Raw genomic sequence first — 25,931 nt, 5'->3', positions numbered from 1 at the left:
TATCATTTCAATTATATGACATTATGGTAAAGTGCAATCATGAAGGCAGTAAAAAGATCAGTGGTTGCCAGGGAGCAGAGGGGAGGAAGAGAGGGGAAAAAATGGCAGAACACTGAGGATATTTTAGGAAAGTAAAACTACTCTGTATGATACTTTAATGGAGGAACCATGTTACTGTACTTTTATCTGAAGCCATAGGGTGAACATCACTAAGAATGATCCCTGACATAAACTATGAATTTGGGGTCATAATGTGCAATGTACATTCATCCGTTGTAACATATGTAGCACTTTGGTCACAGATATTGATGGCGAGAAGAAGGCTATATCTGCATTTGGAAAGGAGTTATGAAAAAATCTGTGTGTCTTCTGTTCAATTTTGTTGTAAACTGACATTCTCTTTGGGAAAAAAAAAGTCTATTAAAAATATAACAAGAGATCCAGCATGGAATTTCAATCAGGTCACCTAAACTCTATTAAATTCTCACACTTTGCCAACAACTGCTACAAGCTGCAAAGCCCTAACAATTTGGAGAGCAATGCCAGTGTGAGCTAGACATCTGCAGACTTAAGGAGATTCTGGAACAACTTCCAGGAAAATTTAAAGTCCAGGATCACATTGTGAGTTAAAGGAGGCATAATTGTAACAAATAAATGGCTTTGGGCTGGGAATGCAGCTCAGTGGTAAAGTGCTTACCTAGCATATGGGGGGTCCTGAGTTAAATTTCCAGCACTGCAAAATAAATAAATAAATGGCTTCAGTGAGATTTTGTCTTCTCTTTGTAAAAGAAAGTATCACTTCAAAATGTCTATGAAAAAGAAACATTGTTGGTCATGTGAACACATGAAGAATATGAGACTGACTTTCCTTCCCAGACAGTCTGTAGGCTGGGAATATGGATGAGCTAACAGAGACAGAAGCAATATATAAATGAGGGTAGGTGGTGAATGAGTGTGAAATGCTATGTGAGCTGTTGGAAGCTCTCTCCCTTTGTATTCACTTACCTCTAACGTACTGGCCAGAAAAGCCATGATTCTGTTGATGTAGCCTGAGCTCCATGGGAAGCTTAAAGAGTCAGATGGTACTGGTCTATCTTTGGGCAAAGGGCACTAGACTTACCCAGAGTAGGAAACTGGTTTCAGGTCATCTCCCCAAATCTCCTGTTTTAGTCAGCTTTTTCACTGCTGTGACTAAAAGACCAGACCAGGACAATTGTAGAGGAGGAAACGTTTATTTTCAGTCCCACAGTTTCAGAGGTCTCAATCCATTCACAGCAGGTGCCATACCTTTGGACTTGAGGTGAGGCAGAATATGGTGGGGGAAGAGTGTGGTGGAGGGAAGAAGCTCACATGATGATCAGAAAGCAGATAGACTAAGCTCAGCTCACCAAATACATACCCTAAAGGCAGGCCCCCAATGACCCACCTCTTCCAGCCACATCCTACCCACCTTCAGTTACCACTCAGTTAATCTCTATTAGGAGATTAATTCACTGATCAGGTTAAGGCTCACATAACCCAATCATTTGTTCCAAAGTTTCTTGCATTGTCTCACACATGAGCATTTGGAGGACACCCCACATCCAAACCATAACATCTCTCAATTTCAAGAAAGCCATAGGTTTCTTGGATCCTAGGAGAAGTAGTCCATTTACATCATCACATTGTGTGTCTATACATTTTTCATGGATGATAGGTATCAGGGGAGAATTGAGTACAGTTTGAACATTTCACTGTTTCAAAATATGCTTAAAAAATCTTGGAAATTTCCCTCACATGAAATATATGCAGTGAAATAAAATTGAGCATAACTATAATATGCTTGCATATGAAATATAATATATATCACTATGAATGCAAACTTTATCATTTATTTTTGTACATGTGTAAGCATACCCATATGTACTGAGAGGTAAGTAACATAATACAGTCTCATTTTATGATAAGTTATATTCTGCAATGAAGAGTCAAAGGGCTCTTGGAAATGCTTTAGGAAAATGCAACATTTAAAATACATTCCCTAGCCACCTTAATTGTTAACTAAGAGCTATGCTACTTCCATTAGGAATAAGTCACTAGTTCTTTGATTGAGGACCATTTAAAGTTGGCTGACATTTTTGTGTTCTACAATAGGGAAAACTACAGTTAGCACTATGGCTTTATACTGAGATATGATGTTCAGAATTGCAATTGGCAGTGAGACAGCAGGTTTTCAACTCCCACATCTCACTCCCCTATGAAGGGGTCCAGGATGGGAATAATCTGTATTACTTAAGTTATTATAATTTTATTGTTATGGGAAAAGTATACAAATGTAGATTTACATAAGTTTAAAATATGTGATAAATCTACACTCAATGATTATTTCTATGGCAGCACTCAATGATTATTTGTGTGGCTTCTGTCACAAGTTAGATAGAATGTTATGAAAATCAATACAAAAAAAAAAAAAAAACCTTTAAAACCAAGAGGAAACTTTTGCCATTATAAATCACTTCAACAGATACTTTGTCACTGCCAATCCAATAATTTATGCCAGATAGTGTGAGAGATCTCTGTCCTAAATAAGAGTTTTTTTTGATGTGAAAACAAATTAATTGAAAGAGGGGAAAAAAGGAGAAAGAAAGACATAAAAATAGCACAAGAAAGAAATTCTACTTTATATTAAATACAGAATATACTTTACAATATTTTGAAATCATACAGAATTTTTTAAATCATAGAATGTTTCTTAATTCAAAACTAAACATTCTTTGATCTATTAGGTATTGAAAGGAATTAAAAATCTTGAAGAATTATATTAGTAAGTGGATCCATAAGCAGAGGATTTAATAGTGGGTTAAATAGGATTCACGTTAGCATATGTGACTGCAGTACCTACCATCAGCACAGATGTGGGTGCGCACGCAATGCTGTTTTCTATTACAAACTCATCAAATTTCACATCAGTTTTGTCACTTACTGAACAAAACTTGATGAACTAAAGAATTTCATTCTGGAAAAATTGTGTGTGGGGGTGTGAGTGTGTGTGTGTGTGTGTGTGTGTATGTGTGTGTGGTGTACATATCTGTGTCCGTGCATCTGTAACATAATATCTACAATTTCCATGCAGCCTTGCTTATTAGAAAAGTACATCTTTGAAATCCGACTACAGAGGCAAAATCCTTATTCTCTATAAGAAAACAGAATCACACCCGTCCCCAACTGGAATGTGCACTGAAATTTAATCCATTTCCTCTTCCTTCTCCTGCAGGCCTACAGAGCAATTCTCTCTGCAATAGCTCCATTGTTGATGTCTGTGCGGTAGCAAGTGACATTACAGGCCCGTATGAATTCTCCTAAGGGTAGATACATGGTTATTAAATCACTGCTGAGTCACATCTATGTTCATCTTGCAGAGAAGTGGAGACAAGTATTTCAGGCAGTAACTGTGTGTAAGTTGCTGGCTCTGGTTCAGTAATTCCACAGACATCAAATCCATTTTGTTTCTTGTCGAGAACATCACAGAGTAAGGGAGAACTCGTCTGTGGCAGGTAGTCATGCACATGTGCCCAGCTGAAATGTTAGCTGGAGCCCCTCCAGTCCTTAAGAACAAAATAAGATTACCATGAAGCCCTCAGAAAATCCCAAGTCTCACTAATTTTTGCTAAGCCTTGACAATTACCTCTTATCTATAGTTTCTGCAATTTTTATGTGTTGCTCTGTCACAACATGTTTTTTTTTTAAATTTATCTCAAATGTTTGTGTTCACAAAGCACTCAACAAGCTTGTCATGATTTTTAGAAAATTTTAATGATGCTGAAAAAATCTGGAGAATGTGAGCTTATACCTACATTTTCTCTTAGTTATATACATTCTTCTCTCATTTCCCATGTATTTATACCATCTCACATTCAGTATTCAAAACAAAAATTTTCATCATCTGGAGAGTAGATTAATAAATGCTAATATTATTTAACAGTTTTACAATCAAACCTTATCTTTAATGAGCTTATCAAGGATAATTTGCAAACAAATATGATGCATACTATATGAGGAATTCTAGTAAATAGAAAGTTCTCAAACTTATCACCTAAAATACATATAGGTAGGTAGGTAGGTAGGTAGGCTGATAGATGTAAAAATTCATGAGTACTCAGTAGAAGTATTAAAAATAGGTATATGTGTGACAACTACAAGCATTTTCTGGAAACTGGATGATTTCACAGGAGTTGAAGAGAGTCCACAAAGAAGTGTAACTCATGATTTCTGCTTCCAATGACTTTACTGATATATTGATGATTCTGATATGTTTACTGATATGTTTGGTCCTCTGCTTTTCTCAGTATTTGTATTCCCTTTGAAAGGTAAATACATTCAGAATTTCATTTCCAAAATTATTGCAGAATAAATAACCTGAGAACATTTTCTCTGGACAAAACCTATTTGTAAATGCAGTTAATGCATGGCTGAGCTTACATGATAATAAAGGAAAGCCTGTAAAAGCTATGATGCTCAGATGCCTTCATTGACACTCAAGTATGTCTAAATTATGGTTCCAATTTGTCTCCTTGTTCTAGGATTGCCTGTTATGTTGAAGTAAGCACCAAATAGATTGGATGTCATGCTACAGGGTCATTAACCTGTGATCATTCTTTCATGAGTTTTCTTCAAGAATTACACTATGGTCCCCTCTCTGCCCCATTCCTGTACTCTGCATAAGGTTGCTGAATTTCGAGGAAGAAAATGAGTATACCCTGAATGCAAGGAAGAACTCTAGGCAATCACCCTTTTTTAGATCTACTTCTCCACTGAGAGGTGCTTTCTAGATTCACTCATCAGTATATGCAGGCTTGCCCTATTACAGTGGACCTCAGATTATCCAGTCATGCATTGTTTGAGCATGCTTAGAAACAGTCTGTTAGTCGACATCTATTATGGTTTGAATGTGAAGTGTCCTTCAAAAGCTCCTGTATTAATTAAGGGATATTTAGAGGTAAAATGATTAGATTAAGAGAGCTATACCTAATCAGTCCATCCTAGTTTGAATGGACTCTGTGGTGATTTTAGGCTGGTGAGGCATGATGGAAGGATATGGTTCAGTGAGGTTGTACCCTGGGAGGGTTCATCTTTTCGGCAGCCACTGCCTCCTCACTCTCTCAGCTTCCTGGTGCTGCTTTGAGGTGAGCCACTTCCTCTCACTGAGCTTTTCCACATAGGTGATCTGCCTCATCTTGGGCCCAAAGCAATTGAATTGGCCAACCGTGAGCTGAACCTCTGAAACCGTGAGTCAAAATAAACTTTTTCTCCTGTGAGTTGTTTTTGTTAGACATTTGGTCACAGCCACCAAAAAAAAAAAAAAAAAAAAAAAAAAAAAACAAACAAAACCCTAACACAATATTTAAATGCACTTTTATGTATAAAATGGATAATTGTCACTCTCTACCTTAATTTGTGGATATGTTCTAAACTTTTGGCACAAAAATAGAATACAAAGACAAGAATTAGTTACATTTCTTCCCAAGATGCCAAACATAATATAATGAAAAACACTTAAATTATTATGACAATGAACTCATCAATGAGATGATGATTGATTTGAAGCATCCTAGAAGCTCTTGAGATAATAGACTGTGTAAAAAAACTTTTATTTACATCTGTATAATCTCTCACTATAAACTGTGCCTGTAAGTGGGCAGTTGCCATGTTTTAGACAGCTAGAGTGTTTTGAAGATGCATTTTCTGTTTAGAGAATTCCTGAAATCCTAAGCTGTGATGTTGGCGAGCTCTTCCTTGGTGAATCAACACTAACAGCATGTAAAGCCTGACTCTTTAATCTTCAAAAAAGTGCGGTGACTTTTTCAACATCTTCTAAATGGTTCTTGCTAGTTTAATGGTGCTGGGATCTGTTAAATGCTGCCAAGAATCTGAAGAAATCTTTCAAACATCTTCCAGGTAAAGTTAATCAGAACTACTATGCTTGTAGTTGTCACATTTCCCATCTGCAGTTACAATGATCTTTACTAACCTATGGCTTTGCTCCTTATAATCTTAAATCCAAGAGATGAGACTTTAAAAAAGATTAACATACATTAAATATTCACTTTACATTTCACATCTTAGAAAAATTTCCCATCACATTAGAAAAAAAAATGTCCTCTAAATATATGAACTCTTTCTTTGTTTCTTTCTGGAATTCTGAAAATGGAAAATGTCTATACAATGCAATTGGCTTCCTAGACTGATTTTCCAAGAAAGCAGGGAGGGAACTGAATTTATTGAATATGTACAATTGCCAATGTACTGAGATTAATGCTTTAACTTTCCATTCTAACTACAAAAAAATAAAAAAAAAAACATGAGTTCTCAAAATTTTAACTTCACATATGAAAAAAGCAAACCTCACAGAAATTATGCAACTTGTTGAGAGTCACACAGTCAGAACTCACACACAAGTTTGTACATACCTGGCTCTTCTCTTTCACTACAATGTGCAACGTATATTTCATTTTTAGATCCATCTTATAAAATATTGAAGAACATGTCGGGTGTAATAGGTTACATTTTAGGAAAAAAGCTTCAGGGCATAATGGCTCTCATGGAAACATGGCACAGAAGACAAGGAGAGAACTGAAATTAGATTGGGCTCACACACTTGGATAGACTACAGTAGGATAGGCCTGGTTCGGAGGTCCTTAGAAGCTGCTACCTGAGTGAACCTCTAAACACAAATCAGCCTTCTTCACATGGCAGAAAATGGTTTGCACTATTTAACCAAGGGCGACTAGAGCAATTGCTAGAGCAACTAGCAGCAAAAACCAAGATTGTAACCATCCATAAGCCATATCTGGACTAATATTCTTCATTTTTTAAGCAATTATTGAGTGCCAATTTAATACACCAAATATTACTAGGCTTTGAGGACACAGATCATAATTTGCTATTGCAGATGTCAGACCCTCAGTAACTAGGTTTTTCCATTGATTCTTGACATCATAACAAAATACAATTCTAAATGGAGGGACAATCTGAAGAAATTGAGTAGAAAATAAATCGTAACTTAGATTTAGGATCTCTGGCACAATATGGCAAGAATGGGGGGATCGGTGGCATGAGTACTTGAAAGACACTGTGAAAGGCCAGGATCAACACATGATCAACAGATTCTAGGTGCAGATCTAAACTTCATTGAAAATTCATAAATAAATCCTTTTAAATAGATCTGTGTTCTTGGCTTTTAACAGATTTTAAAGTCTTAGATCAAGAAGGTTCATGTTCTTTATTATTCAATGTACAACTTTCCACTTAAATCATCATAAAAATAGCACTGAATATTTACTGTTATACTCTGTTTGGATTCTTAATGTGTCTCTGTGTGGCTAATGTTGTCATTTAGACATACATCATAGTATTATCTTACAAGCTATTGAATTTAGTCTGTTTCCTTGATGGCAGAGAGTAACAACTTCACTTTAAATCTTTGAATATGGGTTTCACATTTGAGATTGGTCAATTTTCATCATCATAATGATTGATTGCCTTTACAAAAGTAATTTTTCTGAGCAAAGATCATCTTTATGCTTTTTAAAATAAGCACACATCAACCATATTGCTGTTGTGCATGCAGTTTGAAATTGTTGTGTAGATCCTTATTAGTAATATGTGTTATTCTATGGATATTTGTGACCTTAAAATATCTCAAGTGTCCATCAAATTTCCACACAGATGTCAAAATTCAATTAGAATTTAAATCGAATTCTTAAATCATTATCTTATGAAATGATTGATATTTCTTTTAAGTAAATTTATTATTTTCATCATATTATTAGCTACTTGTCTATATACTAAGTTTCCTTCACTGATTTTATATTGTTTCTTTCATTTTATACTACTTGCTGAACTATATAGGTGATTTCTGTGGAAATTATCCACAAAATTACAAACTGAAGACATATGCACACCTACATTTAATATTGGATTTTATTGTGAAAATGATAATTATATTTGCCAACTGAGAGATGTACACTCAGAAAGTATTTAGACCAGTGGTCAACAAACATTTTCTACAGAGGTTCTGATAATAAACATATTATCCTTTCATATCATACACTATCTCTCCCATTCAATCGTGTTGCAGTCCCAAAACAAATATAGACAATGAACCATAGAAACTAGATATGTACCAATAAAAAATATCTATAAAAGCAGTTGTCAAGATTTGGCCTATGGGCAAGAGTTTGCTGACTTGTGATTTAGACATCACCTGCAAGAACAGTGCTGTTTATTGAACTATAAAAATTAAAATTATAGAATTTTTTTTTTTTTTTTTTTACCAGAGCTCCAAGGTTGAAATCAAATGTGCAATAAGTTCACATTTAAGACTGACGGACACAATCCCTGGTGGTTTAATAGGGTCGATCTACACCAGATCCACTGCAATCATCTACACTTCCTCCTTTCATCTTCAACCACCACCACTCATATTCCATTTCTGGGCTAACTTTAAAGGGGGAAAATCAAATGGAAGATATTAATTTTCAACATAAATGGCAAACATTTTCATTTTGTGGGATATAAAGGTTAATGTTGGGGAAAACATGGGTAAAGTGAACCAGAATTTCTCCTGTCTTCCACCAAGCTTCATGGTGGGAAGTTGTAGCAATCACACTCAAAGATAAGGAAGTAATAAGAAGGGAAAATGAGGAGAATCCAAGATGGCAGGTCAGAGGGAGGCAGCATTCTGTGTAGCTCCTTGACCCAGGTCTCAACTAGTTTCTTTCCTGCTTCCCTTCTCATCCAATAGGTGGGGTTGTCTGTTGTTAGCTGGTATCTCCACCCTCATTTCATACTGCTTAAGGGAACCATACACCAACAAGACTTAACAATTAAATATATATGCCCCAAACAATGGAGCATCTATGTTCATCAAAGAAACTCTTCTCAAGTTCAAGAGTCAAATAGACCACCATACAATAATCTTAGGTGAATTTAACACATCTCTCTCACCACTGGATATATCTTCCAAACAGAAGTTGAACAAAGAAACTATAGATCTCATATAATAATACAATCAATAACTTAGACTTAACTGACATATATAGAATATTTCATCCTTCAATGAGAGAATACACTTTCTTCTCAGCAGCACATGCATCCTTCCCTAAAATAGACCACATAATATGCCACAAAACACCTCTTAGAAAATACAAAAAAGTAGAGATACTACCCTGCAATTTATCAAATAATAATGGAATAAAATTAGAAATCAATGACAAAATGAAAAATAAAAATTACTCCAACACCTGGAGACTAAATAATATGCTACTGAATGAACAATGGGTTGCAAGAGACACCAAGGAGATTTAAAAAAATAGAGGTAAATGAGAACCTGGACACAACATATTGAAATCTCTGAGACATTATGAAAGTAGTACTAAGAGGAAAGTTCATTGTATGAAGTTCATTTCTTAAAATAAGAAAAATTCAAAAAATAAATGACCCAACATTACATCTCAAAGCCCTAAAAAAGAAGAACAAATCAACACCAAAAGCAGTAGAAGAAAGGAAATAATTAAAATTAGAGCTGAAATCAATGAAACTGAAACAAAAGAAACAATTGAAGAAAATTAACAAAATTAAAAGTTGGTTCTTTGAAAAAAGAAATAAAATTGACAGATAGTTAGCTATGCTAACAAAGAGAAGGAGAGAGAAAACTCAAATTACTAACCTATGTGATGAAAAAGGTAATATCACAACAGGCACTACAGAAATATAGAAGATAATTAGAAATTACTTTGAAAACTTGTATTCCAGTAAAAAAGAAAATATTGAAGGCATCAATAAATTTATTAAGTCATATAATTTGCCCAAATTGAATCAGGTTGATAACACAATTTAAACAGACTAGTATCAAGTGATGAAATAGAAGATGACATCAGAATCCTACCAACCGAGAAAAGCCCAGGACCAGATGGATACATAGCTGAGTTTTACAAGACCTTTAAATAAGAACTAACACCAATACTCTTCAATGTATTTCAGGAAATAGAAAAAGAGGCAGCACTTCCAAACTCATTCTATGGGGCCAATTTCACTCTGATTCTAAACCAGGCAAAGACACATCAAAAAAAAAAGAAAGAAAGAAAAGAAAAGAAAAAATCAGAACAATATCCCTAATGAATGTGTTCTAAATAAAATACTGGCAAATCAAATACAAAAACATATCAAAAAAAAATAGTGCACCACAATCAAGTGTAGTTCATCCCAAGGATGCAAGGTTGGTTCAACATGCAAAAATCAATAAATGTAATTCATCACATCAAATGAATTAAACATAAGAATCATATGATAATCTTAATAAACACAGAAAAAGCATTCGACAAAATACAGCACCCCTTTATGTTCAAAACACTAGAAAAATTAAAGATAACAGGAACATATCTCAACATCATAAAGGCTGTCTATGCTAAGCCCCAGATCAATATCATTCTACATGGAGAAAAATTAAAAGTGTTCCCTCTAAAAACTGGAACAATACCAGGATGCCATCTTTCACCACTTCTGTTTAACATAGTTCTTGAAACACTGGCCAGAGCAATTAGCCAGATGAAAGAAATTAAAGGGATACTCATAGGAAAAAAAGAACTCAAATTAGCACTATTTGCTGAAGATATGATTCTATACCTAGAAAACCTGAAAAGGTCCACCAGAAAACTTCTAGAACTAGTAAATGAATTCAACAAAGTAACAGAATATAAAATCAACACTCATAATTCATAATTTCTATATATCAGTGAAAAATCCTCTGAAAGGGAAATGAGGAAAACTACCCCATTTACAATAGCCTCAAAAAAAACTTAAGTGAGTTTAACACAGGTGAAAGATCTATACAATGAAAAGACTAGAACCCTAAAGAAAGAAATCAAAGTATCTTATTTGATTTTTTTCTTTAGGGTTCTATACTTTTCATTGAATAGACCTTAGAAGATTTAAAAATCTACCTTGATCTTGGATAGGCAGAATTAATGTTATCCAAATGACCATAGTACCAAAAGCACTATACAGATTTAATGCAATTCCAATCAAAATCCCAATGGAACTCCTCATAGAAATAGAAAAAGCAGTCATGAAATTTATCTGGAAAAATAAGAGACCCAGAATAACTAAAGCAATTCTTAGCAGGAAGAGTAAAGCAGGTGGCATCACTATACCAGATTTTAAACTATACTATGGAGCAATAGTAACTAAAGCAGCATAGTTTTGGCACCAAAACAGACTGGTAGACCAATGGTACAGAATAGAGGACACAAAGACTAACCCACAAAATTACAATTATCTTATATTAGACGAAGCGCCAAAAATATACATTGGAGAAAAGATAGCCTCTTCAACAAATCATGTTAGGAAAACTGGAAATACATATGCAACAAAATGAAATTAAACCCCTATCTCTCACCATGTACAAAAATCAACTCAAAGTGGATCAAGAACCTAGGGATTAAATTAACTAAAGAACTCAAAAAGCTAGTCACCCAAAACACAAATAACTCAATCAATAAATGGGTCAAGTACTTGAACAGACACTTCTCAGAAGAGGATATATAATCAATTAAAAATATATGAAAAAATTTCATCATCTCTAGCAATTAGAGAAATGCAAATCCAAACTAAGATTTCATCTCACTCCAGTCAGAATGGCAACTGTCATGAATACAAACAACCATAAGTTTTGGCAAGGATGTGGGGAACTCATAAATACTCATAAATTGCTGGTGGGACTGCAAATTGGTGCAGCCAATATGAAAAACGGTATGCAGATTCCTAGGAAAACTGGGAATGGAAGCACCATTAAACTCAACTATCCCAATTCTCAGTCTAATCCCAACGGACTTAAAAACAGCATATTACAGGGACATAGCCACATCAATGTTTATAGCAGCACAATTCACAACAGCTAAGCTGTGAAACCAACCTAGATACCCTTCAGTAGATGAATGGATTAAAAAATGTGGCATGTATACACAATGGAATATTACTCAGCAATAAAAGAGAATAAAATCATAGCATTGATGGAGTAAATTGATGGGGTTGGAGAAGATAATGCTTAGTGAAGTTAGCTAATCCCCCAAACCAAATAATGAATGTTTTCTCTGATATAAGGAGGCTGATTCATAGTGGGTGTGGAGGAGAATCATGGGAGGGTTAGACAAACTCTAGACAGGGCAGAGGAGTGGAATGAGAATGGAGGGGTCATAGGGTTAGAAATGATGTTGCAATGTTATGGACATCATTATCTAAAGTACATGTATAAAGACACGAATTGGTATAAATATACTTTGTATAAAATCAGAGATATGAAAAATGGTGCTCTATATGTGTGAATATGAATTGTAATACATTCTTCTGTCATATATAAATTTATAAAAAATAATAAAATTTTAAAAAGAAGGGAAGATGGTAACTTAATCCCTTGGAAGGATAACTCATGATAGTAGAGTACTGATTTCCATTCTTGGACCATAATTAGAATGAGATGGATTGTAGTAAGGTAGTTCTTAGGTGCATTTGACATTTAACCCTGACAATTTGAGGCAGTGTGCAAATATCAGATCAATATTCGTTTCTAGGATATAGATTTCTTAAGACTTGAAACTTATTAGTAAATACTGGGTCAAAAAAAAGAGCAAGGGACCATTTACAATAATTCTTGAAAGCTTTGCCTCATTCCTTCAGAAGAAGAACCAGCCATTTATTGTGAAGTAATCCAAACATTTGAATAGGAAATCAATACTAGAAACTACCCAGAAATTTCAGTTCTACTTAGTGGACAATTTATTCAAGAATGACCTATAGATGTCTACCACTCATGGGGTTGTGAGAGAACTCATATAGAAAGTTTCCTCAGTTATAAAGAAAATTGGATGAAACAGAACACTCCTTCCAAAGAATCTTACATACTTCCCATACCAAGATAATTGTATGAAGACAGTTGAGTTCTACCATCAGAAAATGGACTTAGACAGACTGGCACTTTCTCATGACCAACACAAACTTGCTTTTGGAAAAAATCAGTATTTCTTATGTCTGTGTAATAGCTAAAAAATATTGGAGATGTGTTTATAACAATTGACCTTGCATTTCCCTTTACTCCAAGCAGAAATAAAATTAAGTCTATAAGAGCAGAAAGAAGTTAAACTAAATTTAATTCATTTAAGTTGGAATTAAAACTAAAATTTCAAGATAATTTATCTTTTTATTTACTAAAGAGTTAAAATTGCTTATACTTCACAAAATTCTTAAGTGATATGAAAGAAATGCTTTGTCTGGAAACAATAAAATTAAAACCAATATAGTATAGAATTTACTGTATAATAGATGTATACATTATACCTAAACCAACTAACCATGACACTGATCAAAATTTTACCCATTATGTTAGGGTATTCCTCGAAGAAAGGAATAAGATGGTGGTTGTATTTCTGTTATACCCACTTATAATAAATTCTAGAAAATCCAGGAAAGATTCCTCTGGAAATAATTCATTTACATGTATCACCTACTCTTTGAGTAAGGGTCAAGAGCAGTCTTGGGTTCAATTTATTCTATAGCCATTTAATAAAGTCACCAATATAATCAAATATCAAGATTGATGAGTATAGCATAACCTATTTATTATGCACTGTGCTAATTCACAGTGAAATATTTTCAATTATTATGGGATCAGTTACTCAGTGCAAAGGCAGTAAAGAAATCAGACTTTTAATATTATGTGACTATTAAACACCTTGTCTAACAAAATCCTTCAACTGAACAGCTCTGCTTTCACTAACAATGTTATTTCAAAACATTGCCATCCATTGCCCTTGGAATATGACATTCAGATTACATGTTGTATTGGGCAAAGGAAATGAAAGATTTTGTAACTTTTTTTTCTATTTGTCAAGGAAAAAATTTAACATAAAGTGTTATCCTGAGGACATTCTGGGAAAACAAATATATTAAAGACTCAGCAGTACAGAGAAATAAAAATAATGTCTTACTTTTCAACATAGATCAATATCATATAAAGCCCTGATAAAAATTAATATATAGATATATTTATGTACAAATATAAAAGTGGTTCCTAGGGTGCAAGTAAATAACAGTAATGTGTTGAGTATCTAGATAGATCACCATATTTTGAATAAATTGAATTACACAGAAAACAAAGCAACAAACACAAAATAACTTTAGCCATTGAATGTGGAGATATAGTCATCATGATGATTATCAAATAGATATACAGCTACAAGCATGAGGCTTTCAACTAAACGTGGACTAAACACGTTTAATTCAATTTGTTTCCAAACCCCCAGAAATAATACTTTTAAATATACAAAGCAATATAGACAAAAGAAACAGGAAAGAAGACAATACAAATATGAAAGCAGGCTAAAGATTTCAAAACTCTTATTCAAAAATCAAACTAAATAGCTAGAAATAACTAAATTGTCAGAATAGAGGAAATTAGACTTTAATTGATTGTAGAAGAGTAAGCCAAAAAGAAGCAAATTCTTGACCACAGTGTAATACAAGGGCTTGAAGCTCAAGGACCTCTCGAAGAAAGGGTTCTGACTTTGTAATAGCAAAATTTTCTTAAAAAGTCTATATGTAAAAGTTGTTTAAGCTCTTAACCTAAATCCCACTGAACAGAGAACTACTTGTCATCTATTGTGGCAGACACGTAGAAATTTTCTCTATGAAAGTTAGGTCTGGAAGTTTTCTACACTTGAGGTGTAACTAAGTGTGAGACTGCTATACAGAAAAAATGGCAAATTAAGTATAATTCTAGATTGTGAAGAGTGAAATCCCCATCTTCTCTACATAATTCCCAGAGACATGCTTCCTTAGTTGGAAAATTACAGATGTACATCTAAGGAATTTGGCCAAAAACGTAATAAAAATTTAAACAGGACATGTTGGATGATCTCTAAAGTTAGAGCAGTCAAGACACTACATGCTTTAACTTGTCCATCCTCGGCCAACTCCAGGTAGTTGTTGCTCAAATTATATTGCATTGCTCCAGTTGGTGTTAGAGTATGTGAAATATAGAAAACAGAAGATCCTACATAGGAGAACATTGCAGAAATTCCAAAGTTGCTTAATATGAGAAAGCCCCAAGTTGAGAACTTGAAGAAAACCTAAAAAGAAGACCAGTTTAGAGTATAGAAGAAAGATGGCAGCCTCCAGGGGGAATAATGGATGGATACCTGATAGGTTGGTCATATTCAGAGAATAGTTTTTGTTATTTGATAAAGTTTTGTTGAATTGGTGAAAAGTACATAAAAATCAAGCAATTTATAAAAGCTGGATATTCATTCCATAGAAACCCTCAAATCATGGAGAATCAGAAGCATAATGCACTGTATGTCTCAATTATAAAATGATAATTATAGAAGCGTAAAACACAAACATCCCTCAAATATAACTGCTTTGAATATATGGGAGGGTTAAAGTTTATTTAACTGAGAGAAATAAGTCTCCATCCTCCATTTTTCATTTAAAAAGTTGATATACATTGTTCAAAATTGAAAATTTAAGTGATATAAAGCGTATTATTTAGGAATATGAAGGAAACACCACAGATGGTGAGAAAAGAGTTGAAGTAAAGGCACATGGATCATGAGACCCAGTGATTTCATAACCTGAATCTCTACAAAGATCCAAAACACTTTGGTGATTCAGAATATGGAATTCAGAAATGTTCAATTTAGGGAAGCAATGCAATGCAAAAATAATATTTATTGTATAGCACTTCCAGTGAAGTTTTAGGCAGCTCTTGTTAATCATATTCATATTTCTGATATATGAATTTGCATGATCATAGTTCATAGACTATAAAAAAAGGTCTTGCATAGTCTTAGGTAACTGGTTAGACTTTGGCTACCAAATTGATTTTTTTAAAAAAAATTTTCAAAAACTTGGAAAATTTGAATTAAGGAGAGAAATATTTTTACACGTTTGAAATTTTATTTTTAAAATCATCTATGTGTTATAATTTGATAACAATATAGATCTATATTTAAATGGCAGATAAATAAATAGTAAACTCTCATAAAATGAGAAAGAATTAAAGATGACTTGACTAGTCATTTTCAGATAAACATACAGTTCATAAAATACACCTGATGAAGATATGTAAGAAAGGGTAGAATATGTCTTGGATTTGGTGCTGAAGTAGCTAGATAAAAAATAAACCAATGCAGTTCATATGAGTATAAACAAATCCATAAAACTAAATATATAAAACAATAAATTCAGATTATCATAAAATAAAATATAATAATGCAACATTAAATTGTTAAATCACATGAGAGTATATTAAACTTATAAAAGGACTCACCATGATTAATATAGAGAGAGTATGGAATACGTTGACAATAGTCTCAGAGTACTACTCTTCTTAATGATTTTAGTGTTTCCACATCCGAGTCTACAATATGACGGAAAGGAATAACCTAGCAGGCCTGGGTTGCTCAAACTGTCCATTCCCAAGACTGTTTTGTCAGGACTGACCCTTGGCTGACTTCTGAGAGCTGAGCTTTGGAAGGTTTTGCCTGACAAATGTTTTTGTATGCCTGCCTGCTTGGGCCATGTTGTGCCATTTTGACCAGATAGTTTATGCCAATGATATAATTTATAGTGGACACCTGCTTTTTCAAAACTGTAGGGCTCTGGAATTTCTGAGTAGCAGAGTAGCTGAAGACACAAGTCATATTCGATGCTCAACTGATCACCAATAAAAACTCTGGCACCAATGCTCTGGTCAAGTTTCTAGTTAGCAATACCTCACACATGTTTTCACACATCATTGCTAGAAAAATTCAGTTTTTCCTATGAACCTGCACTGGGAGAGGCACCCAGACCTTCCAATATATCTTTTCCCTTTTCTGTATCCTTTTATTGTCATGAGCTATAACCCTGGACATAAGAGCTTCTGAATGCTGTGGGTTCACTAGGGAACCACTGAGTCTGAGGGTGGTCTTGGAAATATTATCATCAATGTGAAATTTGACACTACTGAAGCATGCATGTTTTTCTGGTGCCAGAAAATTAGGTTTCTAGGACTCCTGTCTTCAGTTGAAGTTGCCAGTTATTGGTACTCTCATTTACCATAAATTTCTTTCAACTTTGGATATTATGCTTTGTTATTTTACATAATTCCTAGCCCACTTGAAGTTTAAAACTTTACCATTTGTAGAATCAAGCAATGACTAACTGCCATCCTGATGTTGTCTAAACAGATCTATCACATCATTAGTTTTTTAGTTGAAACTTAATTCTGAGTTTTGCTGTGATTCCCATAGAGGAGTATATATCATCATCAAGGACTATCCTATTAAAATAAGACAGAGTCTGGGAGAAACTGTTAACTTTCCAGCTTACTTCAAGGTGGCGAACCTAGCACAATTTCATTTATGCAAAAGGTAATGTAAAATTGATAGCAACCAGTACCATGAACAAACACACATTGCTTGTTATCTAACTTATAGAACTGTAGAGCAGACTAACTAAGATAAGGCATATGAAAAGGGTTTTATAAACACAGTGGTGTTAGTCATTGGCATTACTATGAATTTATACATTTAAGCAATTAACAACTTGATCAATTTGTTTCTTTTACTCAAGTTTGACTCTCTTCAGCTTCACCCTTGGAAAGAAGAACCTTCTGAGATTGCCCCTGTCTGGATGGAATCCCAGTGAGCAAGGAAAGGATTTTGGGAGTAATATCCTGCTTAACAAGCTAGAAATAAGGCTTCCCCAAAGTCAGGCTCAGTAAATTCCTCTTGAATTTATGTTACCAGATAGTTGGAATAGACCACATACCCAAAGGAGCTTCTAATTTGAAGAATAATTAGAGCAGATTCTTTCTGACTAATGAGACTGTGTTTTCAAGGTTGAGCACAAAGTGTGGGGAGACTAAATTTTTTTGTATGTAAACAAAGAAGCATCTGCCAGGATCATTAACTGAACCCTCTTCTCTAATACATTACTGTTTTATTCGTTCTGTCTTTGAGCTGTTGCTGCTGCCAAGCATGCCCTGCCCCTTGCTGTGCTGTCTGGTCCTTCTGCCTCTAGTTATAGGAACAAGAAGCAATCCTGCAGGGACAGCATCAAATCTTTTCCATCCTGCTGTGTTTTCAAAAATCCGTTTTTATGAAAATGAATGTCAACTGTACAAAAAGATGACTGTGACCATAAAGAGAATACCTGGAAAATAACTTTCTGAATAAACATGTTTTATTTCCCTAGTAAGAAGTGATACATTGTAATTTGTAAAGGAAAGAAACAATCTCTGGCCTTTACAAATCTCCTACTCTTTTTTTGTTTATCTTAGTTCTTACTTGCAGAAGCCTCCTGGCTCCAAGAAGAGGGGAATTCAGCCTTCTTTCCTCAGTGGGGAATCTGCAGATAACCTTTTTATATGTTTTTATTTTTAGCACTGGGGATTGAACCCATAGGCATTTTACTGCTGAGCTACATCTCCAGTATTTTTAATTTTTTTTTTTTTAATTTTGAGACACTCTGGCTACATTGCTTAGGGTCTCTCTTAGGTGCCCATCCTGGGCCTCAAAACTTCAATCCTTCTGCCTTAGTCTTCCAAGGTGCTGAGATTACAGATGTGTGCCCTGGTGCTTGGCTAAATCTGCCCTTTTAAAGAGAGAAGAAGATGATGGCATGACTCAAATTACAGAATGTAACAACATATGAATCTGTATTTTCTTATCTTTGCATTTTCTCTTTAACTTTTCTATTTTGCATCCCTCAGGATTTAATAAAAAGTGAAGGTACATTTTTTGAAGAGACACAAAGACTGTTACCAAGGAAAATTTAGTAAATAAATATGATCATAAATTAATTGCATTATCAAGGATCATCTTATTAAAATGGAGAATAGCTTAAGAAAAAAAAAAGCAAAATCATATATCTTAATATGATCACACGAAAGTATAAGACAAATGTTACATAACTTCAGTGATTTTATTTATTTTCCTATTCCAGTATTCTATAATAAATTGAAAAATCTCATTTTCAAAACAAATTCTCATGATTTCATTATATTTATTCACTGGGCAATTTTTTTAGAATTGTATTCACTATGAACCAGAATCTCTTCTAGGTACTTACAACACAGCAATAAATAAAATAGACAAAAATTTCTAATGTTGACATTTATGTTCTAATGGAGCTAAGACAACATGTGTACTAATGAACATAATAGATAAATTCCTTAAATGTACCTAGTGCTTGGGAAAGAAAGAAAACAGGTTGGTGTTGTTGTGAGATCAGAATGAAAGGACAGTCCCTGTAGATAATGAATCCTTGGGTCAGAAAGATGGGGGCTGATGCAAAAGAAATTAAAATGTTAATACCTCCAGGACACTTTACCCTCCTCCAGAATGTTGCCAAGATTACCTGCCTCCAGGGAATTATTCCTTCCAGTGAGGAGTTGCTAATGAATATCTCCTGGGCAGCTCCCTTCCTGACTACAACCCAGGATGGCTCCTTTCCCTGTCCTTGGTTACTCCACCTTTTGGTCAAGTAGGCAAGATAAGACGAAGAGGGGACATAAGAAGAAAGGAAATCTGAAATCTATAAAAGGGGAAGGACACTCCCACCCGCTCAGGCACCAGCTTTGGGCCCCATCCTCTATGGAGCTCCCACACACACTCACTCTGTTCTACCCTTTAAATAAAACTTTTTGTGCTTGCCTCAATATTTCTCAGGTGTTCAGTCTTCAACATACGGGGGTTTGGAGGGCATAGGGGGATGGCACACAGGAACCTGATCTTGATTTATTTTCAATTTGGTATCATCTCTGGTTTCAGTTGGACAGAGTGAGCTGAAGAACAACAGGGTTTGGGGACAAAAATGCATCAGGGCTGGACTCATGGTGGGCTTTGCAGGCCATCATAAGGGCTCTGGCTTTAGTCTGAATGAAATGAGGAGATACTGAGCTGTTAAGGCAGATGAGCAACAATGTCTCAAGTAAATATTCTTAAAAGATTACTATAACATGAGATCACAGAACTAAAGACAATTATTTGTAACCTTAATTTTTCTTCCCTTTAGACACCTGAAGAATTACATAATTTGTTTGGTTAAGTGGAAAGTTCTGAAACTTACAATACTGTTAGGTAAAGAATGGATTCAAATATGAAAAGGAAAGGTATGCAAATCATATAAAAAATGTGCCAAGATATCAAGAAATTGCTTAAGAAAATAAAATATAGGTGGAATGACTCCATCTCTCCTTTTTTCCCAGAAGAGTCTCCCTCCTTCTCAGCTCCTGATCCTCACTTCACTCCTGCTTTGTCCTTCTGACCTCAACACATTTGCCACCAGGAACATTCTGAGATTAGCCATTTCAGAAGACACATTATCCCCTCCTCTCTGTCTCAGCCCAGCTGGAGCTAGAGGTTTAAGGATAAAGGAAAAGATACTGTATCTCAAAGGAAACACCCATGAAATACTGGAATGCAAAAAGCACCCAGGAATAACTGCAATTTCTGAGCAGCAGGTGCTTGGCCCTCACCTTTGTGCAATGCCTTTGTAATAGCAGAATAATGTGCAAGCACAGAGAACACTGGTTGAAAAGTGTCTAGCTCTACCTCTAGTCCAGCCCCTAGAAACCATTCAGTATGTACAGATATACATACTGATACCCCACACCAACAGATTGCTTTCTCTCCCTCTGAAGACAGCCTCCATTGTCCCTTGAATGGGTATTCCTTGATTTACCAAAAAAGTGTCTCTTGAAATTGCCCCCATTCTCCCTTTAATGCATATCTACTTCTTAAATAAACCTCTGTCTATGCCTTTAACTGGCTCATGCTAAAATTTCTTCCACCATGTATGCCAAGAACCCTGTGGGTTCTGAGTTGATTTTCTCCTTCTCTCTGGGAAGTCCAATGAACTTCTTTAGAGACATGTTTTCTCTTGTGACAAACTTAATTCATTTATTTGCTGTAAAGTTTCTTTCTTTTCTTTTAATTGGTTGCTCAAGACAATACAATGATCTTGACATATCATACATTTGATTCAAATGGTGTATGAATTCTCATTTTTCCACGTGTACAGATTGCAGGATCACATTGGTTACATAGCCACGTATATGCATACAGCAATACTAGTGTCTGTTGTATTCTGCTGCCCTCCGTATCCTCCCTCCCCCCATCACCTCTCTCTACCCAATCCCCTGTGACACATTTCTTTCTCTTTTTTTTCTCCCCCTCACACCATTATATATGTATTTCATATAATTATGAGGGTCTCCTTCCATGCAATTCCCCTTCTCCCTCCCATTCCCTCCCACCTCTCTTCCCTGTTTAGTGGTAATCTTCTTCTCATGCTCTTTTTCCCTACTCTGTTTTGAGTCACCCCCCTTATATCAGAGAAGACATTCGGCATTTGCTTTTTAGGGATTGACTAACTTCGTTTAGTGTAATCTGCTCTAGTGCCATCCATTTCCCTGCCAATAAGTATTTATACAAGCATCCTCAATGTCCTGTCTCCAAAGGTTGGAGTGGGAAACTTTTCTGGTCCCAGGGCTGCTATAAGGCCACATTGTGGTTGGTTGAGTTAGTAATCAAAGGTTAGTGCCACCTGGTTGGACCCAGGGAAGTCAACATAGTTTTTCTTTGGCTGGGGGTTCTGTTTGTGGCCTCTGGTCAGTAAGGGGTACTTCTGTGGATGGTCAAAGCCAGGACTGTAACAAAAACCTTTTCTTAGAACTGAAATTAAGTCTTCAGCCTGAGGCTTAGTTCAGGTCTAATCCTGCAGAGAACCTGAGTGTTTTCTTAGCATTTATGACTCTAGACAACCACCATAACTGAAATAATAATAATAATAATAATTTGAGGCAGATCATCAAATTAAATGTAAAACATATTCTACAAGGGAAAAAAATAGGAAAACAACCTCACAATCTTGGAGTCGGTGAAGATTTCTGAGACAGGATACAAAAGGCACTAACCATAAAAGGAAGTGGAATGATCTGGAAATTAAAAAGTAAAAGTTTCTGTTTTTCATCATCAAAGAACCCATTAAGCCACACATGGAAAAATATTTGAAATACATATATCTAATAAAGGAATTATAACCAGAACACATAAAGACCTCTGTAGCTTGGTCAAAATAAAAAGATGAGCCAGTTTGGAAGATGAGAACAAAGATCTCACAAAAGAATGGAATGTGTGGAGTGTCCAGCAAGCTGGTAAAAGGGTGATCAAGATCATCAGGCATCAGAAATAATTCCTATGACTTCTATGATAAGTGTCAACAGGGCTGGGGATGAAGCTCAGTGGTAGAGAGCTTGCCTAGCATGTAGAAGGCCTTGGAGTTTAACCTCCAACACTGCAAGAAAAGGAAAGGGAGAAAGAATAAAGGACGGAAAAAGAGAAAGGACTGAGGGGGAGGGGAGAAAGGAATGATTCATTAAAAGGGCAAATGATACAAATATAAATATATGATGTCCTAGCTCTTTAAAAATTTTACAAAGGTTTAGAATTTTCCTTACATCAAACTGGGTGATATTATGACTGTATAGAACACACATAATAAGTTCTGGCTTGGCCTGGCCTAAACCAAATCAACAGGTAGGTGACCTGGAGAGGATTCCTCTCTGGCTTGACTGGGACAGGCTTGAACCTGCGCTACTTCAGGATGCACAGCCTAGGGGAGGGGCCCAGACTTCCCTGACAGGCAGTGTGAGTGTGCTAGGCCCCTGGGAGCCCAGGACTGGGGCTCCCATGCCCATGCCCACAGCGCCCCCCACCCTCACTGGTTCACAATGGTCTGCTCCATTGCCTGGTGCAGGTTTATATTCCTGACCAAAGGCCTGGGTGTCCATAGCCTCTTTTGGCTGGGCAAGGTGTGGTTGTGGAGGGAATAGCCAAAGTAGCCTTAGCGTGATGGAGGGGCAACAGGTGCCCCTCAGCCATACTTGGGGGTGGTCCTGGAAGAAATAAGCAGGGTTGTGGTGTGCCTTGTCTGAAGACATGGAAACACACCCTATTCCTTATGGCTGTCCATGGGAGTTGGGGATACGTACAGCTATTAGATTTTTTGTTGTTGTCTTATTTTTGTGGAGAAGTTTTCAGTCTGTGAGAAGCAGGCATTACTTGAGAAGAGAAAAAAAGCTTGCTCTAAAACTTTCTGAAATAATTGAAAAAAAAATGTGGACTACTTGAAAAAGTCAGTCTTGTCCAAAAAGAATATGAAGGCTTAGAGTCATCTTTAAAGAATGCCATTTTGGAGAAGGAGTCAATACAAGTGGAAAATTTGGAGGCAATATACGCAAACCTGGATAGGTCCGTATCTAAATTTGAGGATGAGATACTCTTTCTAGAAGGAGAGCTAAAAGAAGAGAAAACTAAACATTCTCAACAGGATGAATTGATAGAGTATACATCAAAAAGGATTAAGTCCCTAGAAGAGGAATCAAAATCCCTCAGATCACATATACCTGAAGCTACAACAACCTTAATATTTCAACTGAATGCAGAAGGATTGAAAGTGCCAATAAAAGAAGTTTCAAATGAAAATTCCCAACTTCTGGAAAGTCAGAAACAGCTTTTACATGAAGCAGAAGTATGGGAAGAAGTGAATGGCCTTAATAAACAGAAAACAACACTTGAAGACTCCAAAGAACATGAAGAACAAGTTCTAAGAGAGAAAGAAAATCACATTAAGTCTCTGTCTGAACACTTGCTGAAAGATTGGGCTCCTGTGCTTGAAGAAGACCTAACAGACGATAGTAACTTGGAGTTGGAAATGAAAAGTGAATCAGAAATCGGTGCTCACTTAGAGGATCAGCCAAAAGGAGATTTGAAGAAACAGCTTTATGCTGATAAGTTAAATTCCTCTTTTAAAATCTTAGAAGGAGAAAGAAATCAAGTTTTTACTTTAGTATCTGAAGTTGTTGAAACAAAGGAAGACCTTATAGAAGAGATTAAAAATCTGAAGACAGAACAAGCAACTTTGCGGTCAAAAAATACACAATTTGAAAGTGAGAATCAGCATCTTGAGCAGAAACTTAAACTCATCATTGGAGTATATGAAGCCATTGTAATGAAACTCCAGAAGAAAGTAACAGAAAAGAAAAATGACCGGGTAGTGCAAGAGGAGAAACTTTTCAAAGTGGAGAAAAACATCAGCCATGCAAGTGAACAGCTTAAGACCTATAGAAAGTAGGTCAAAGACCTTGAAGAAGAATTAGAGAGAACCACTTATTTTTATCAGGGGCAGATTACACACTATGAGGAAAAAGCACAAGATAATGAGTGGGCAGCTCAGACTGCTGAAAGATACCTCAATGTTTTAGGGAAACAAGAGGCTCACGACAGTCAAAACTTCACCGAAAATGAGTTTAAATTTAAAAAAGATCCTTCTGCACTTCATGTTTCAAATACAGCCATTGGCAGAGAGCATTTCCCAAATGGTCCCTCACAATTGGGTCGACCTTCATCTGAAATGAGAGCTCCACTTCTGGGAAAGGAGGGTCCACTCAGACTCTCACCATGGCTTCCCAGGGGTAGGAGGAAGAGGCTCAGGAGGCCCAGAGAATCCTCTGGGCCCTCAAATTATCAATGAAAGAAGAGAATCCAGCTATGATGGGATAACTGATCATCAGAGAGGGCCTTATAACATTAGGCCCCTGTCATCTCCATGGGAACAGAACCCTAAGATGATGATGGCTCCATCAGGCCAACCATATTGTGATCTACGTCTTCCTCTACCAAGGCAAGATGGATGTTATTCTAATTATGGTGGACCATCAGGACCAGCAGAACTCAGAAGTTCTACTCTGCTGCCTTTGGACCAAATGGATGGGCCTATGTTTTCTGAAATGGAATCCAGTAGAAATGATTCCAAAGTTGATCTCGATAATTCCAATGTGCCCGATTCATCTCTCCCTGCTGAAAACCAAGAAACTGTCTCTGGCTTTGCTTTCTCACCTTCCTCTCCAATCAGAGGTCCATTGTTTCCAGTGGATCCAAGGAATCAGTTCATGAGAAGAGGACCGTGTTTTCCTCCACCTCCTCCAGGAAACATATATGGAGCAACTCGAGAATATTTTCCATGGGGCCCACCACCCCCTCCATTCCCAATGGAGCCATGGTGTTTTCCTCATTATCTCCCCCCAAGAGCTGAATTTCCCCCCCGCCCCTCCCTCCCGTGCATTCTGAAAGTAGAAGTGAGTTCCCTTCAGGGTTGATTCCACCTTCAAATGAGCCTGCTACCTAACATACAGAACCACAACAAGAAACTTTACAATATTTTTTATCTGACTTCAAAAGTAATATATCTCTCATTTTTAGTTTAAATATAACTGCTTTTACTCAAATGATTATACTTTTAAATGATTAAGCTTTCAATTGAAGCTTAATGGAATTATAATTGTTAGAATTGTATTTTGTAAATAAAGATTATTTAAAAATTGATTTTATCAGTAAATTATTTTTATTTTATTCTAGATAGAGTAAGTCAATTTGATTAATTTACTATTACATAAGCAACAATGGGAGTTCTATATACATAATCTTGTAGTCGGGGATTTTTTAAAATCCAATCGAAGCGTGTGCCTTTATGCAAAGAAATGTACGTATTATGATTGTAGCATATGTTAAAGTAATTATGCTTAATGAAAGATTTTAATTGATTTAAAGTTTTGTTTGGCATTGAGGATAATAATAAAAATCAGCTAGTTTTTCCATAAAAAAATAACCAGAGCATATTAAGAGTATAAAAGAAAACATGACTGTCATGTAGACAGGAGATTTTAAGTACAAAAATTTCCAGTTCTCAGGAAAATTTTTAGGAATTATAAAACCCCATTTAAGTTCACTTTTATTCCCATTTTCATAAAATTAAGAATTTTATAATGCTGTGGGTTTGGTCCTTTTTAAAAT

General features: G+C 35.6%; 1 pseudogene; it reads left to right on the top strand.

The window, feature by feature from the left end:
• LOC143400382 (melanoma inhibitory activity protein 2-like) overlaps positions 1-25,389 on the top strand; it is a 90,053-nt pseudogene extending 64,664 nt beyond the window's left edge.
• The last annotated feature ends 542 nt before the right edge of the window (positions 25,390-25,931 follow it).

Source organism: Callospermophilus lateralis, chromosome 5, assembly GCF_048772815.1.
Source record: "Callospermophilus lateralis isolate mCalLat2 chromosome 5, mCalLat2.hap1, whole genome shotgun sequence".
NCBI classification, from domain to species: Eukaryota; Metazoa; Chordata; class Mammalia; order Rodentia; family Sciuridae; genus Callospermophilus; species Callospermophilus lateralis.
The sequence above is the reverse complement of the archived record's forward strand: the minus strand, read 5'-3'. Positions and strand labels throughout refer to the sequence as shown.